The sequence below is a fragment of the Monodelphis domestica genome, chromosome 7, assembly GCF_027887165.1.
Source record: "Monodelphis domestica isolate mMonDom1 chromosome 7, mMonDom1.pri, whole genome shotgun sequence".
Taxonomy (NCBI): Eukaryota; Metazoa; Chordata; class Mammalia; order Didelphimorphia; family Didelphidae; genus Monodelphis; species Monodelphis domestica.
Window position 1 is genome coordinate 268,462,232 of NC_077233.1, and position 18,473 is coordinate 268,480,704.

The 18,473-nt window shown below is 33.8% G+C and overlaps 1 protein-coding gene across 2 annotated transcripts in view; it reads left to right on the forward strand.

The window, feature by feature from the left end:
* The window catches only part of CNTNAP4 (contactin associated protein family member 4), a 677,206-nt gene that overhangs the window by 420,044 nt on the left and 238,689 nt on the right, over positions 1-18,473 (forward strand). The window lies entirely within an intron of this gene.

Genomic DNA, 18,473 nt, shown 5'->3' on the forward strand with positions numbered 1-18,473 from the left:
TTTTCTGATTCAGTAAAAAAAGCTTTTTTGGTAGTTCAATAGGTATGTCACTGAATACTTAAATTAATTTGAGTAGGATTGTCATTTTTATTATGTTAGCTCGTCCTACTCATGAGCAGTCAATGTTTTCCCAATTGTTTAGATCTAGTTTTAATTGTGTGGAGAATGTTTCATATAGTTCCTGTGTTTATCTTGGAAGATAGATTCCTAAGTATTTTATATTGTCTAGGGTGATTTTAAATGGAATTTCTCTTTCTAATTCTTGCTGCTGAGATTTGTTGGTGATATATAGAAATACTGATGACGTATGTGGGTTTATTCTGTATCCTGCAACTTTGCTAAAGTTGTTGATTATTTTGACTAGGTTTTGGGTTGATTTTCTTTACTCTTTAAGTAGACCATTTTATCATCTGCAAAGAATGATAGCTTGGTCTCCTCATTGTCTATTTTAAAACCTTCAATTTTTTTCTTCTTCTCTAATTGCTACAGCTGGTGTTTCTAGTACAATGTTAAATAATAGAAGTGATAATGGGCATCCTTGTTTCACTCCTGATCTTATTGGGAAGGCTTCTAGTTTATCCCTATTTCAGATGATGTTTGCTGATGGTTTTAGATATATACTGTTTATCATTTTTAAGAAAGGCCCTTCTATTCTTATACTTTCTAGTGTTTTCAATAGGAATGGGTTTTGTATTTTGTCAAAGGTTTTTATGCATCTATTGAAATAAGCATGTGTTTTTTTGTCAGTTTGCTTGTTAATATGGTTAATTATGTGGATGGTTTTTCTAATATTGAACCATCCTTGCATTCCTGGTATAAATCCCACCTGATCATAATGAATAACTCTCGTGATCACTTGCTGGAGTTTTTTTGCTAGTGTTCTGTTTAAGATTTTTGGATCCATGTTCATTAAGGAAATTGGTCTATATTTTTATTTCTCTGTTTTTGACCTGCCTAGCTCTGGAATCAGTAACATATTTGCGTCATAAAAGGAATTTGGCAGAACACCTTCTTTGCTGATTCTGTAAAATAGTTTGCATAATATTGGTATTAGTTGTTCTTTGAATGTTTGATAGAATTCATTTGTGAATCCATCTGGACCTGGGGATTTTTTCATAGGGAATTCTTTGATGGCTTGTTCAGTTTCTTTTTCTGACATGGGGTTGTATAGGTAATTTATTTCTTCTTCTGTTAGTCTAGGCAATTTATATTTTTGTAAATATTCATCCATATAACCTAGATTGCCATATTTGTTGCCATAAAATTGGTCATAATAGTTTTTAATGATTGCCTCAATTTCCTCTTCATTAGAGGTGAGGTCTCCCTTTTCATTTGGATACTGTCAATTTGGTTTTCTTCTTTCCTTTTTTAAATTAGATTGACCAGTACTTTGTCTATTTTATTTGTTTTGTTTTTTTTTTCAAAGTACCAGCTTCCAGTCTTATTTATTAAATCAATAGTTCTTTTAATTTCAATGTTTTTAATTTACCCCTTTGATTTTTAGGACCTCTAATTTAATCTTCAACTGAGGTTTCTTAATTTTTTCACTTTCTAGTTTTTTAATTTGCATGCCCAATTCATTGACTTCTGCCCTCTCAAGTTTGTTAATATATGAACTCAAGGATATAAATTTCCCCTTGAATACTGCTTTGGCTGCATCCCATTGGTTTTGAAAAGATGTCTCATCATTGTCATTTTCTTCAATGAAGTTATTAATTTTTTCTATGCTTTGTTCTTTAACTAACTGGTTTTGGAGAATTGTATTGTTTAATTTCCAATCAATTTTTTAATTATCTCTCCATTTACCCTTACTATTATTATTTTCATTACATTGTGATCTGAGAAGTTTGCATTTATTATTTCTGCTTGTTTGCACTTGTTTGCAATGATGCCCTAATACATGGTCAATTTTTGTGAATGTATCATGTGCTGCTGAAAAGATGGTGTATTCCTTTTTGTCCCTATTTATTTTCTCCACATATCCACTAACTCTAAATTTTCTAAAATTTCATTCAATCTCTTACCTCTTCTTATTAATTTTTTTGGTTTGATTTATCTAGTTCTGATAGATGAAGTTTCAGGTCTTCCACTAGTATAGTTTTTCTGTCTATTTCATCCTTGAGCTCCACTAGTTTCTCCTTTAGAAATTTGGATGCTCTGCCATTTGGTGCATACAAGTTGAGTACTGATATTTCCTAATTATCTATACTGCCTTTTATCAGGATATAATTACCTTTCCTATTTCTTTTAAGTAGATTTATTTTTACTTTGGCTTTGTCAGATATCATGATTGTGACTCCTGCCTTCTTTTTATTAGTTGATAACCAATAGATTTGGCTCCATCCTTTTACTTTCACCCTATGCGTATCTACCTTCTTCAGGTGTGTTTCTTGTAGACAGCATATGTTAGGGTTTTGGATTCTAATCCACTCTGCTATTAGCTTGCATTTTATGGGTGAGTTCATTCCATTCACATTCAGAGTTATGATCACTAGCCGTGTATTTCCCAACAGTTTGATTTCTCCTTGTAGTGCTGCATTTTTTCTTTCACTTTTTCCTTCTATACCAATGTTTGTTTTTAATCAGTCCCTCTACTTCCCACCCTCATTTTAATTCCCTTTCTACCCATTCCCTTCTTCTTCCCCCCATTATTTTCCTTGCAGTCTTTCTAAAACTACCCCCACCCTCTCCGTCTATTGTATTGCTTCTCTCCCCACCAGTCCATGTGTTAGCCTTCTATTTCCCTATAGGGTTTAAATCTATTCTCTGCCCCAATGGATTGTATTGTTCTTCCCTCTTTGGGTCAATTTCAATTTACATAAGAGTTGAGTATTGTGATATGGAGATCACTTTAAAAGACTGATATATATTAATTTAAGGTCGCCAAGGAATTCAGCTATGGAATTCCTATATGAAAACTCAAGTCAGCTGTCAACCTTTTTATGGTGTTTTAATTACAAACAGGAGGAAGAAAAGTATTAGAGGGAAAGAGAGAGAGAAGGAAAAGGGAGAGAAGGAAATAGGGCTTAAATACCCACTCTGCTTAAGCTGAGCCAAAGGCCCAAGGCCCTGGATAGCCGAGGCAAAGAAAAAAGATCAGTCCCTATCACTCACGCAAAAGGAGCTCCTCCACTTCAAGCACCAGGCTCCAACCCCCTCTCTCCCTCCACACAGGAAGTCCCCAGAACTCTTGAGCTGTCCTCTACCTCACTTCTTGTCTCTCACATGTGCCAATGGTGGCTCTAGCTTAACCTAGGACCACCCAGAGGTCTGTCCATTTTGCACATGTCTGTTGAAGGCCATATTCTCAAATATTTAAATCTTGAGTTTTGCTGCAGCCCTTCCTAAATCTTGTTACACTGAGTAGGGTGGAGATTGTAGTTTCCAAGACCTGATTCTGTTATTCCAAGTATCTCTATTGTTATTGATCAGGAAATACCTAAATCCCATGTTCTAAAGAATGGTTTGAATAGGGTTGAGTAGTTTTGAAATTCACAGTATTTCCTATCTCCAACTTCTTTACCCTTCCAGTGTATTGATGTTTCCCTCCCTCCTGCCATGAACTTCTTTGTGATGTATAAATTTACCCCCTTTTGTTTCTTTTCTCATTTCTTTTAGTATTAACCTTTTTAGCTCTAGTTGTGTATATATATATATGTATATGCACACATGTATTTATGTATACATATATCTATATGCATATTTATGTCTTGTCATTTCATCCTATACAGTTTGTCACTGTTCCCTCTAAGTGTAATTCTTCTAGCTGTCCAGGTGATAACAACAGTTTTTTAGAGTTACTAATGACCTCTTTTCTTATAGGGATACATATCATTTTAACTTATTGGGTCTCTTAAAAAAGTTTTGTTTTGTTTTGTTATTCATTTTTTTTGTTCTTTTTTAATTACCTTTTGATGGTTCTCTTGAGTTCTGTGCTTGGACATCAAATTTCCTGTTCAAGTCTGGTCTTTTCTTTAAAAATTCTTGTAATTCTTCTATTTTGTTGAATGACCATACTTTCTCCTATAAGAATATAGTCAGTTTTGCTGGGTAGTTGATTCTTGGTTGTAGACCTAATTCCTTTGCTTTCTGGATTATCATATCCCATGCCTTTTGATCCTTCAGTGTAGATGCAGCCAGATCCTGTGTTATCCTCACTGTGGTTCTGTGGTATCTGAATGACTTCTTAGGAGCTTGTAATATCATTTCCTTGGTCTGATAGTTCTTGAATTAGGCTATAACATTCCTGGGGTAGTTGGGGATTAAGTACAGGCGGTGATCTGTGGATTCTTTCAATCTCCACTTTTCCCTCTTGTTCTAGAATATTGGGGCAGTTTTCTTCCATAATTTCCTGTAGTAGGATGTCCAGGCTTTTTCTTTTGTCATGGTCTCCTGGTAGAAGAGTGATTCTTAAGTTGTCTCTCCCGGAACGATTTTCTAAATCTTCTATTTTTTGAATGAGATGCTCTTTACATTTTACCCAATGTTTTCATTCCTTTGATTTTGTTTTATGGTGTCCTGCTGCCTTGTGAAGTCACTTAATTCTAGTTGTTGTATTCTGGTTTTTATAGACTGGATTTCATCCCTGGCTTTTTAGTCATCCTTCTCCTTTTGGTCTGTTTTTAATTTTTTGGAGGTCATCTTTCATTTTCTTTACCTCATCTCTCATCTACTTTGCCTCATCTTTCATATCCTTTGCCTCATGTTCAAGCTAGTTGATTTTGGCTTTCAAGACACTATTTTCTTTTTCCAGGTAACTTATCTTAGTTTTTAAGTTCTTTTCCCAATTGTCTTCAGCCTCTCTTAATTATGTTTTGAATTGTATTTTGAGTTCTTTCAAAGCCTGTATCCAATTTGCTGGGTTTTCTGTTTTATTGCTTGATGTTCCCTCATCCTTCTCTGTTCTGTTTGTTCTTTGTTCATTGCCTGTATAGAAGCTATCAATTGTAATTTATTATTTCTTTTTATGTTGTTTGCTCATATTTACCCCTTCTTTACTTCCTAAAGTTGTCTGTGCTCTTTCTCCTCTCATATTTTTTTTGGGGGGTTTTGGGTTTTTCTGTCAGTCTCCCCTCTTGGAGCATTGTTAGGAGATCTCTTGGTGCTGTCTGTGTGAGAAGGGTGTTGGAGCTTGAGCTTCTCTGATCTCTGAAGACCTTTGATGGGATTAAGTCCAGCTGGGTTGGGCTGGATGTGCCCTGAGGGCAAAACCTCTTGGAAGGTTGGAGCAATATGGAGAGTCTCCACAGCTGTGACCAGGCTGCTCACTCTGTGCTCCCTTTCCAGTTCCTTCCCCACCACCTGTGTTTGACACTCTGAGCCTGGCACAGCCCTGCCCATAAGGCATTCCCTCCAGACCAGCTCCTTTGGCCTCCCAGAGGTTCCTGCTGCCACTGGAAGATTAGAACTCCAGGTGGGTAAGGGGTCTTGGGACCTTCCTTCTTCCTTCTCCTTAAATCTGAGTGTTCTTGAATTCAAGCTTTTTGGGGGGGCATTTTGAATTGAGTCCAGCAGGAGGGTCCCTTGGCTCTGTCTTGTTAGGTTTGATTTTCAGTCCCCTAGGAGCATTTAGTTTGTAATTGGTAAGGAAGGGTTTTCAGAGCTCTGAACTTTTGCTGCCTCTATGCAGCCCTCTTGACTCCACCTCTTTAACACACATCTTTTAGAAATAATGGTTAACCCAGACAATCACTTTCATGTTATGAATTCCTGCCATGACCTTTTCTTTTTTTTTAATGTGGGGCTTTCATTATTCTTCAGAAGAGACTTTGTAGATGACCACATGCTTTACTTGTACATAAACCCATCACTGAAAAAGAGAGACATGAATGTGTTATAGTGGTCAAGGACATCCATTTACTTATTCATTCATTCACTCAGAGAGTAAGAATTTATTGAGTATTTTCTATTTTCTTTTAGCCCTGAAAATGATGTTAAAAACAAAAACAAAAACATACAACCTATCATAAAAGAACTTACAAGATACTGAATGAGAAATTATATACATATAGATTGTCAGGAGAACACTGGAATAGCATTTGCAGAAGTGCTAACTACTATAGCACAAACTAAGTTTATGGTCTGTATCAGGTGCTGAGTAGAAGCATAATCATACTGAGGAGGACTTGTACAAGGGCAACTTCCTGAGGCAGGTAAAATCTGACAGATGGAATTTTAAATGTCAAGTATATAGCCTGCCCAAGAGTAGATGGAGAGGGCATGCTAATGTAGGAGCAAAGTAGGAGCTTAATAAATGTTTGTTGTATTAACTATAAAGACAGTAAGAAGTAAGCTTGAAAATTTGTGGGAAAAGTGTACATAACAGTGAGACATTTCTTATGTATAATTGTATTTCTACCTTTATAACTCCTGAAAATTTCAGAAATAATTCATTTCAACTAAACTTTTAAAATTATCAGTTTCCCACTATATGCTATATAAGACACTAGTAATACAATAACTAAAAGCAACACAAAACCTCTCCTCAGGGAATTTAAGACTTAATCCAAAGGATTAAATCAACAGCCTCTCTTTGGCAATGGTTCCTTATTTCATCTGTGTTAATATCATGAGCTTAATTTTCTTTCATTAATCTATTTTTATTTTCCCTTTTTAATATTTCCCATCATTCATTTTTCTCTAAGATGTTTAAAATGCTTTTTTTTGGTAATAAATAAAATGTTCTATTATTGAAAAGTCTCTCATATGGAGGAGAATACGATTTCCTCTGTTTGGGCTTAGAGGGCTACACTGAGTAGAAGCAATTACTAGAAGTTGTAGTATTTACATGTGTTATCAGGGGGAAATGCCAACATTAAGAAGCTTCCTATAGTAGTTTGGCTTGCACTAATGGGTGTAAGTCCCCTTACCCCCACCTTGAATTTCTGAAGCAAAGGATGGATGATCAATTATTGGGTATTTTGTGGTTAGGATTCCTTTCATAAATGGGTTGACATAGTTGACTGCTATGACTCTTTCTATCTCTCCAGTTCTAACATTCTAGTCATCTTACAAAATTTCAGTCTTCTTTATGTCACTGCTTAGCTCATTCTTTGCTTAAAGGAATCAAATTTAGTCTAGATTGACGTAGTTTAAACTTTTCCCTATGTTAGGTTAATTATAATGCTGCTCATCCATAAAAATGTGTTTTATTCTTTTCGAGTTCCCAGTAAAGGAAATCAAAGGAAATCAGTTATTTGAAAAATGAATTCACTTGTTTCTCTCACAAGGTCACTAAATTTCTCACTGTCCTATTCCTTCTTATCCTCTTGAGTACATCCACATAAACTGAACATTATCTTAGAGAATCCATTTTCTCTTTTTTGAGAACACTTGGTCAACACAAAGTTAATGGCTTTTTACAGTATATTATATTACATTGTATTGTTATATAAGAACTAGAAATGGGTTCAGTGACAATGTTACACAAAATTGAAAACAAAGAGCTAGAATTTTCATCATGACTATTCTCTGAAAGTAGTGGCAATTTCTTTCTCTCTTTTGTCTTGGCATTCTCTTCTCTTCAAGTTGTTGCTTATGGCACTGGTCATGGCAATGGAGGTAGATACTCTTTCATATTCCTCTCCCAGGCTTGTTGAGAGGTTCCATCCTATACTAAGCACATGGCTCATCTTTTATATCTCCTTAGAGTTGAGCTCCTCTCTCAGTTAGATTAAATTGTATGATATTTTATATCCTTTTGACAATTCAGCAAGGTTGGTGCTAACATTATCCTCATTTTATAGATGAGGAAATTGATTCTGAAACAGGATAAATTACTTATTCAGGTCACATAGGTAATAAGTTTCTAAGGCAGTATTTGAACTCAGGCACACATGACAATAAACACTACACTCTTGGCATTGTACCACCCACATACTTCATATGAGATAAAGGGATATTTTGCCTATTCACATTCACACTCATTCTTTGCCTCCCAGTGGTTCCCAGAGACAGAAATTAGGAATATTTACTAGCAAACACTGATCTCTGTGCCCCCTAGACTCAAGTGGTCTGCAAAGGTTTTTTTCTAATAGCAATTAAACACAAAGTATTGACCTGAAGTAGGCCTAGTCCAAGACATCATACATTTAGGGCATAAGTGCCCTCATGAGTCTTGAGCCTCTTGGCATTCATTATGAAAACTTATTTTCCTTCAATAGCTTCACTCTGATTCATGAGACAATGCAATAATCTTCCACTTTACTCCTCTGTAAGATTTTATAAACAAATCTCTTCTGAACTAGTGATGTTTTGTCCCTACTTGAGAGGTAGATCAAAAACTTACTAGATGAAACAGGTACTAGTCTCTATTTCCTCAGTGATCAGAGGACAAGGATCTTGCATTCAGAGGACCAATAAATACTCAAATACTTTTAGACAGCCTTTCAGTTATGTGATTCTTTATATATTTCTGCTCCCTTTTCTACCACTCAACTACTGAAATTTTATTTTCAAATTATTTAATAAGAAAAAAATTTTGAGTCTATTTTCATAACAATCTTCAAAGAAAGAATAGATTATCCTCTAAAGGAAGACTTTTTTCTTATACTCTTGCCTTAAGTTAGGAAGCATAAATTAAAAATTCCTTCACAATCCTCTAGTTATCCTACTTAATGTTAAATAGTATATAATAATACCAGCAGTAACAATAATAATAATAATTTACCACAACGTTCATGTGTATAATAAGTGCTAGGTCACATTGACACTGTAATCTTGAACACTTATAGGTGCTGCATTCATTTCACTCTCTACTTTAGTCAGTCTGAAATAGCATTATTAAAGTCATCCACTGTCCATGTACATATATATTTCACTAGATGCCATCATCATCTTTTTTATTGTGCCAAATGTAGATGTTTTATACCTTAACATCTTTTAAATTACAATGTTTTCTTTTATGCCACTGCATAAATGTCTAACAACTTCTTCCTGTTGATTTTTCAAGTGCCATTTGAGTGTTTCCTCTGCATCTCTTAAAAGCCCAATTCAGTAATGTAGATTTCAAGTACCTACATTCCACATCAGTGCTGTGGCTTTATTATAGTTGTTACAGAGAACCTTAGCATTGTCTTGATTTGATTTATATTTTCCTTTAATGAAGCAGAAACAAGCTTCTATTCATTTGTAGAACATAAATGTTAATATGTTACAAAATGGTTATTTTTTTCCAAGTTTCACTTCATAAATAGCCAGGAAAGACTCAGCATGTATGCTAGTATGCTATCCCATGTCCCCCTTTGCTGATCTACAGTCTGGGATTAATTATTCTCTCTCTGTCTCTCTCTCTCTCTCTCTCTCTCTCTCTCTCTCTCTCTCTCTCTCTCTCTCTCTCTCTCTCTCTCTCTCTCTCTCCCCCAATTATTTGGAAGGACATATTTCTACTTAAATACTTGGAGGCATGCCAAAGGAATTAATAGAATAGATTACTGTCCTTCTCACTAAGATCTCATTTATCATCTATCAAATTAAAGTTAATTCTCTATTATTCAGATGTTCCTTATTGAGGTCAGGAATTTTCTTTTTTTTCTTGAAGCTTTTTTTTAACATTTTCTTTTTTGGTGAAATTGACAAACATCAAGAAAGAGAAATTTTTTTAATACAAAGAACAGATAAAAGTGTTTCATTAAAAAAACCTTTAGGTTCTGTTAGATTAAATGTATTTTTGAGTATATGTTAAATTTATACAATAGTAACACATTGTTCTATTTATCTATGCCCCCTTCAGAACTTCTCTCTTCTGTTTATTATTTTAATGTTTCACTGACCATTTTCCCCCCTTTTCCCAACATCATTACTACCCACAAATTATCCTTCACACTCCCTTACCTTGAAATAGAAGCCTTGTCTTTTAATAGATAAATATAATAATAAAAGACATTCACATATGTTCTGTCTGAAAAATATATATGGTTTATTCTATACTTTGCATCCATTTCCTCTCTTCTAAGAGATGGGAGGCATGATTCATTTTCAGTATTCTGAAGCTATGATTAGTCATTGTATTGATCCATGTCCTTAAATCTTTCAAAGCTATTTTCTTTTAAGTTATTATACTCATTGCATAAATTGTTCTTTTCTTTCTGCTCACTTCATAGCATATCATAGAAGTTTTACTAGATTCTTCTGAATGCATGCCTTTCATCTCTTCTTCTGAACTTGACCAAAAAGTTTGAGGTGTTAACAAAAATAAATGTGTATTACAAAAAAAAACAAAACTCTATCCCTTAATGCAAATTCTAGTTATATCATCTGGATGCTTTGATCATAACCTTGAGAGGATACCTTTTCCTAATTAAATTCAAAACTGTTTATTTCTAGGATTTGATTTTCTTTATCCTGAGACATTGTGAAATAAATGCCTTTGTGCTAAAATACACCTATCTATAACACTAACTTCAATTCACTCAAACTCTTGGACTTTTTAGATCCCTCTAACTTGCTTGGAATATTCTGAAAGTCAAATCATGGTACTTGACTAGGTAATGTTAGTTTTGATTAATAGAATCTCTTCTTGCTTCTTTAATACTGGATTGAATTAAAGATCAAATTAGCTCTTCTGTAATCTTCCATTTAACCATTTCCCCTGGAAATCATGGTCATGGATTTTCCATAATCACCTAGTTTATATTTTCAGATAATCTTTCATATTTTGTTTTGCTGCTTTGGGGAATGTTTTAAAAATTATAATTTCTTTTGTTCATTGTTGAATATGGCTTCAGGTTTTTATTTGTTTGGTTTTTTAACCTCTACTTTTTTGTCTTAGAATTGATATTAAATATTAGTTCCAAAGCAGAAAAGAGGTAATGACTAGGCAATTGAGGTTAAGTGAGTTGCCCAGAATCACATAGCTAGGAAGTATCTGATGCTACACATTTGAACGTAAAACCTTTCATGCCTTCAGTTTTCAAAAATACTGGGTAGTATATAAAGAGTCACAGTGATCTTGTTAGGAGTTGGATGAAATAATACACTGTTTAGAGGAGAATATGGGATTTAGAGTCAGAAAGGGCTGTTAAAATTCTCACTTTAATACTTACTACAAAAGTGACCTTGTACAAGTCACTACTAATTGAGACTGTAGCTTCCTCCTCTATAAAATGAAGAGTTTCAATTTGATAACTTTTAAAATTCCTTTACACCCTCGTCTAACATTCCATCAATTTGAATAGCAATTGGAATATAAAACATATTAAAATTTCCTTTTTCTTTCAGTGCATTTCATCCAAATAAATACGTTCAGATACTAACCTTTGTAATTATTTGCTAATAAATAAAATCTTGTAAATTTTTTCAAAGGATTTATTATCTGCATAATGACTTTATGTCATGGAGTAGTTAGTTTGCATGTATCCTTTTTTCAAAGTTATCAAGTCTAAAATTATGATGTAATGATCTACTTTGTGATGAAATGATTATTATGTAGAACAGTATCTTTAGTGTCTCACCAATTCTTCTAGACCCTCTCTAAAAGGACTATTCTGATTTGGCTACATTTTCAGAGAAAGAGCACCTTATATCAGACTCAGTTTTTCATCTCTCTTGTAAATCATAATGATGTAAAAGTTAAAAATGGTGAGCCAAGTTTTGAATACAAAAAGATAATGCCACATCTCTGGAATATATAGATTGTGAACAACTAAGGACCTGAATCATATATCTTCAAGGCTGCAGAATAAACAAGTACCTCCTTGTTTTCTATATGAATATTTTCTATACCAGAGGTCTGAATCCTAGCCAGAGAAAGCACTTCTGGACCACTCTGAATAATACAAGAAATAGCCCTTTATTTAAGATGCATAGGCTAAAAAAAGACAGAGATTATGTGATAGCAGCACCTATAATCTTTTAAAAAGCACCTTTATCCTCTTGCTTTCTTCTAAATGAGGAGATAAGATGAGGATACTAAGCAAACTAGATTTAGGTCACCTATAATTGACATAGTAACTTAACTCCTAAGAGAACTGACAGCCAGAGGTATAGCTTTGTATCCTAATAAGAATTTAAAAATCTCTCTGTCTCTCTCTCTCTCTCTCTCTCTCTCTCTCTCTCTCTCTATCTACCTATCTATCTCTCTCTCTCTGTCTCTCTCTGTCTCTCTCTCTGTCTCTCTCTGTCTCTCTCTCTCTGTCTCTCTCTGTCTCTTTCTCTCTCTCTCTCTGTCTCTCTCTCTCTCTCTGTCTCTCTGTCTCTCTCTCTCTGTCTCTCTGTCTCTCTCTGTCTCTCTCTCTGTCTGTCTCTTTGTGTTTGTGTGTTTTCTTTCTGTCTCACACACAGAGTATAATAGAGTAAAATTGCAAATGGAGGTTTTGTAAATAGAAATTCATTTTGTATGGCTTTAAAAGTTAAACCTATCTCTCTACAAAGGCACACTAAGACATTTTAAAAATTGAAATCATTATTTCCTCCCTCCACTTGTCCTGGCTACTTAGATAAACAAGGTAACACTGATTAAGAGAATATGGGTAAGAAGGCTTTGACCCAGGATGGGAAATTTACCCCAAAGCAGGAAATTGAGAAGGCTAAAATAGAACTTCAACTCCTCTAAGACAAAAAGTTAGGGCAGTACAGAATGCAATAATGAGGCTAGTGAGAGCAAGGAAGAGATCTATTAAGGCTCTAAGCTCAGGTTTTGTGAATTCCTGAGGCAAAGAAGGAGGTGGTATGTAGGATAAGACAGAGTTTGAGGCTGGTAGGACCTGTGATCCAGTTCTCTTAGTGGCTGAGAGGAAGACCTGGCCTGACCTTGCTTAGTTGAATGAATGTCTTCAATGCCAGTGGTCCTAGAAATGAACTCTGGATCTTGGGAAGACAGATGGGGAGGATGCTCAGCTTCCTGTTCCTCCTTTTTGAGGCTACTAGTTGTCTAAATTAGGATTGTTGAGCTTGAGGGCACAGGGACCTTGGAAAGACTAAGAGAACTATTTTCTCAGTACTGCAGAAGGGCCAATGTGCTCAGGGCCCTTTTAGACCTAAGAAAGTCAAATTTCAATATTAAAAATAGCAGTGGATAGTGGTTTATTCCCTGCTCTGAGAGTAAGGACATGCTTGTTTCCTTATGAATAAATTGAAGAAGTTTGGTAGTGTGGTTTCTAAGTTTTTTTTTTCCAGTTCTAATAATTATTATATGTGATTTGGACTCTCTTTTGGCAAAATTTTAACTGAGTCATATTTTCTTTTTCTCTTGGTTTAATTTTTAGACTTTTTCCCCTTTTATATCTTCTTTTTGTCTTTTTGGCAGCAGTTTGTGCACTCTCTTGATCAATGTTTTATTTTCTATGTTAAGTTTGGTATGAGGTATAAAATTTCCTATGTTATTCAGGCTTTTTGGTTAGTGTTTGGGACTTGGGAGACTAAAGTCTAGAGGTCTTAGGGCACCTTTAATTGTTATAAACATCATTACTTTTTCTGAGTTAAAAATTATTTTCTCTCCCTCCCATTTTCTTCCCCACGGGAAAAGAAAAAATCTCTATATAATAAAAAAAGCATAGTCAAGAAAATTCCTGTATTGGAATTTTTAAAAATTATGTCTCATTCTGCATACTTACTCCATCACATCTTTGTAAAGAGATAAGTAGGTGAGTCACATTTTTCATAATTGATCCTCTGGAAGGTCGATCATTATGTTGATTATGGCTCTGTAATATTTCAAAGCTTTTTGAGCCTTATGCTCATTACATTATCTCTGCATATTCTCTCTGTGAGGTCAGGTTTTCTGGCTTATATAAAATTCATTTTTGTCTTGTAATGTCTTTCATATATGAAATTTTTTATTTCTTCTCACACTGCTACTAACTTGATCCAGGCCCAGATCACCAAATAATTGAGTTATTGTAATAGCTTTCTGGTTGACTTCTTTGACTCAAGCCTTAGCCCAGTCTCTGCTCAACTGTCTGGTTCATCATTCTAATATATAGGATATATTTTATGTCACTCCACTATTCAAAGAACTCTAATAGTTTCCCACCAGATGCAGAATCAAGTAAGACTCTCTTTTGGGCAATTAAAGACCTTTATAACCTGTCTCCTTTCTACCTCACCAATCTCTTTATACCTTTCTCACTACAATGTGATCCAGTGACACTGTTTTTCTTTCTATTCTTTGAATGAGACACTTTATCTCCAAACCAGACATTTTCATGGCCGCCTCTCATTCCTGGAATCCTCTCCCTCTTCATCTCCACTTCAGGTCTTCCCACATTCTAAAATAAGTCTTCTCCAATTCTTCTTAATTCTACAACTTCCCTTCTATGATTTCCTGTTTATTCTATAGATAGAGGGTTTCTACATGGTTGTTTCAATGTTGTCTCCTGTAATAGCCTGTGGCTTTGTGAGCAGGAGATGTCCTTGGTCCTTCATCATTCTTTGTATTCTTAGAGTTTATCATATCTGGAACACTTTAAGTTGTTAATAAATGATTACTGACACACATACACACCCATATATGTACACATAGATGTATGTGTAAATATATAAAATATGTCATTGTAATTTTGATTCAATTCATTAATCAGAGGTAGTTCTTATCTAACTTTTGCCAACATTTATTTTCTTAACTTTTTAATTTTTCTTTTGTTAGATTTATTCTGGTCAGAAATGGGCATATTGTAGTTCTCAATTGTTATAGTCCCTTTTTTCAATTTAGTAATAAAAACAGTAATAATAATAATAAAAATAGCATATACATATAGCTTTTACTTTGTTCCAGGAACTGTGCTGATTGGTTACAAATATATACAAATACAAATATGTATACAAATGTATACAAATATACATGCTTATATAGGCAGGTATATAAAATATTCATTATTTCTATTGTTTCATCAGCAATTAGATTGCATAATGATTAGAGTGCTGACATTGGAACTACAAATATTCATTTTCCTGAGTTGAAATGTAGCCTCAGACATGCATTAGCTGTGTGATCCTGTTCAAGTCACTTTACCTCATTTTCCTCAATTTCTTTATCTGTAAAATGAACTGGAGAAGGAAATGGTAAACCGTTACAGTATATTTTCCAAGACCCAAATACAGTCATAGAGAATCAGATATGATTGAAAGCAACAGCAATGACAAATAACTGAAAATGACCAAACAACCAGAAAGATATCATTTCATTATTTATGGTGCCCTTTATGTAGAACATGATGTCCCTACTTATCTTTTTAGACCATATTAATTATTAGCATTGACTTTTTATGAGATAACTAATTAATATAAACTACATAAGTTAAGAACTATTCTTTTAAAAAAGCATATGAAAATAAAATCTTAAAAAGATGGAATAAACAGTATCTGTAATCATTTGAAAAAATTATAAAATTACTAATAATCATAGAAATTACAATGATCTGAAGGCATCAAATTATATCCCTAAAATTAATGAAGATAAAGCTGTGAGTAAAAAGGAATTCCAAGAAGCAAAGTCAAAATGGAAAAGAAGGAAGAAATACAATGGGTTCTCTTCAGTAAAACTCTTTCAAACAGATCTAGTTAAAACACTAAACTGAATCATGGTTAGGAAATCCAAGAAAAAAGTAAAAAAAATCACCATGAATCATTTTTCCTTCCCAGGTTAGCACAGAGAGATGAAATGACAGAGAAAAAAGTCTGGAAGTTGAGAGTTTGGGGTGAAAGATGAGTTATGGCCAGTACTTAGATAATGAATATTCCAGCATAAGAAGAGATTGTTTATTAAGGCAAAATATGTTATATGGCCTTGAGTGTGAAGTGCAGGGTATAGAAATATGTGACAATTATTAGGTCTTTTGCTCACTATCCACTTTCATGTGGATCCAGATGAAAGAAAAGACCTATGATTAGGGGTGGCAGTCCAAGCTGCAGCTGTCACTGCCCTGGGATGTGTCCCCAGCAAGGAGCAAGTTACAAAAAAAAATAATAATAATAGTTTTGTGGGTCAGAATTCCATCCCACAAAGCAGAGAAAAGCAGAGAAACCTAAATGTTTGTTATTCTGAACCAACAGAATTTCCCAGCTGGCTGATCGGGTCTGAGGCCATCAGTAGTCTACTCAAATCAGACCCAAAACTAAGTGTTGAACTGGTAGAGCTCAGATACTGAGAACAATGATCTGACTTTGTCCTTAAATTTTGCCAAGGATTTAAGGTCCTGTAAGCTTACAAAAGACCAGACTGTGGTTTTATAGATTAAACTGGTATGTGAAAAGACATAAAAGGATATCAGTCAATCCAAGAAATGTCTGCATGTCCATCAAAATGTTAAAGTGAAGTAAAAATGAAGATTGTATATTGTTTATAATAAAAATAAATGAGAAGTCCATTTATGTAGCACTTTATCAACAATAATTCTGTTAGGTAGATAGTATAAATACTAGTTTTATGAATTTGGAAAATAAGTATTGTGTCTCTATTTATAATTTGTGATATTTAATAAATTTATCAACATTAGATAACTCAATAATGTGCCCAAAGTACCATTGACATAGTCAGAGATAGGAATTAAATCCCAGTCATCTGTCTCTAAATAGTTTCCATGACATTACACTGAAAACTATGGAACTATTATAATTATATTGCCAGCATTGTATTACTTACGGGTGATTTTTACAGGTTTTCCAATTTATCTTCTGGATGTTTTCAAATCTGATGATTATCATATGTCTAAATGCTTATAAGCAATTTATAGCAATCTGGTTTGAGACTGAGTCCAAGCATTTTGATAGGCCACTAATAGTAATATTTTCAAGGAAAATAGTATTTTATTGGAGTCATAGCTTATGATCTCAATTACCTATGATATGTTTTAGTAACTCTTTTTGCTCTAATGGAAATGCTTCATAGAAAAGTCTTTTGATGGCTTAGAAGATGAATATTGCTATTATAGAGTAATTCTATTAAAGAAGAAGAAACAATGGGCAGAAGAAATCAAAGAATAGATATTTCCTAAAGAAAACTTCATTGATAGTTTATTGCTACAAAGGCTTTATCAAAAATAAATATTATTACCATTACTTTGAGGGATACACATATGCACGTTGAACTTCTATGAACTTGAGATAAAAATCTGTTACATTTGTATTTTATATATATTTTCATTATGAACATTTATTCTGTTGAATGAGGTATTCAATTAGACTACTTTTAATGAAATATATAATATTTATTCCATTTAAGTGACTACTCCTTATTTAATATATATAAATATATTAATAAGGTACAGAAAAATCAGACCTTAGAATTTTCAAAGGTTGACTATAAAATTTACAAGATTTTCAAAGGTAGTGAATAAAAATGACTCCTTTTAAAAATGATGGATCATTTGAATTAAATACATTTCATGTACCTGAAATTAGGTCTTTTTCTTTTCTTTCTATTTTTCCCCAAGTTAAACTAGGTTGGCAAATAGATAGTACTTTCCATTCACTGGAAAGATCTCAGTAAGCATTTGGAAAATAGTTTCCTATTTTACTGGCTTTCCCGTACAGCTTCATTTATTTTATAAAAGTATCTTTCAAAAGCAGTTACTTTTTTCGTTTTTACTTGTGAAGTGTGAAGGGCACTGTGAGCTTCTGTACCTAATATCAGCTCCTTTGTATCTTTTTTTATCCATGTAAGTTATTTTGATAGATGTTATTTTATATTATCAGTCTGATATTTTTTTCTTTTTGAGGTAAACTTAGTATATGTGACCTTGACACTTACTAGATGAGAAACTTAAAAGTTGAAAGAATAGCAAAGTTTCTAATTTGTGACCTTAGTATGACAGAACATTTTTTTACTTTTACTCATTATAAAGAAGATATATTTTATACAAGTCAATAGAAAATATATAAGATATAATATTTAGAATTAAGAATAAAAATGGATATTAAATATATATGTATATATATATTATATTTTTCTCTAACTTGGAATATACATAGATGAAGTGGTCTTGAAAAAGTCCAATTTACATAAATCAAAATCAGTTATCCATTGGAGCAAGCTTTTGAAAAGAGTCATGTTGTATGCAGTTGTATGCAGGTAGCACAGAATAGCAGTTTATATGATAACAAATTATTTATTTAAAATGTTCATTATCAGTTTAGTTTTTGGCATTGGATGAGCAACATAATACTTTGAGGTGTGGAAAGGAAATTAGACTAATATTTGGTGGGGGAAGGGGCAATTTGGGAGTGGCAGTTGGATCTTGTGACTAGCACTTCCTTCCTGCGGGGGTTTTTCTTGCTTCCTGGTGATGGAGGAAGAGCTTGTTCAGCCCAGTCTGGAGTGGCATGCACTTCTTGGTTCAGCCTGAAGACACAGGCTTCTGAAGGTTAGAACTGTTCTTGTTTGCTTTCTGTCTACTGCTAAAATATCTGAATTCAGATAAGTGGACTATCGTTTCTGGGCATAGAGGGACCTGACTTCAGTTCAGTCATTCCAGGACAAACAATCCTTATTGGACCCCTGCTGTTTCCTCTCAGCAGGGGGCATCTCTCTCCTTTGCTTC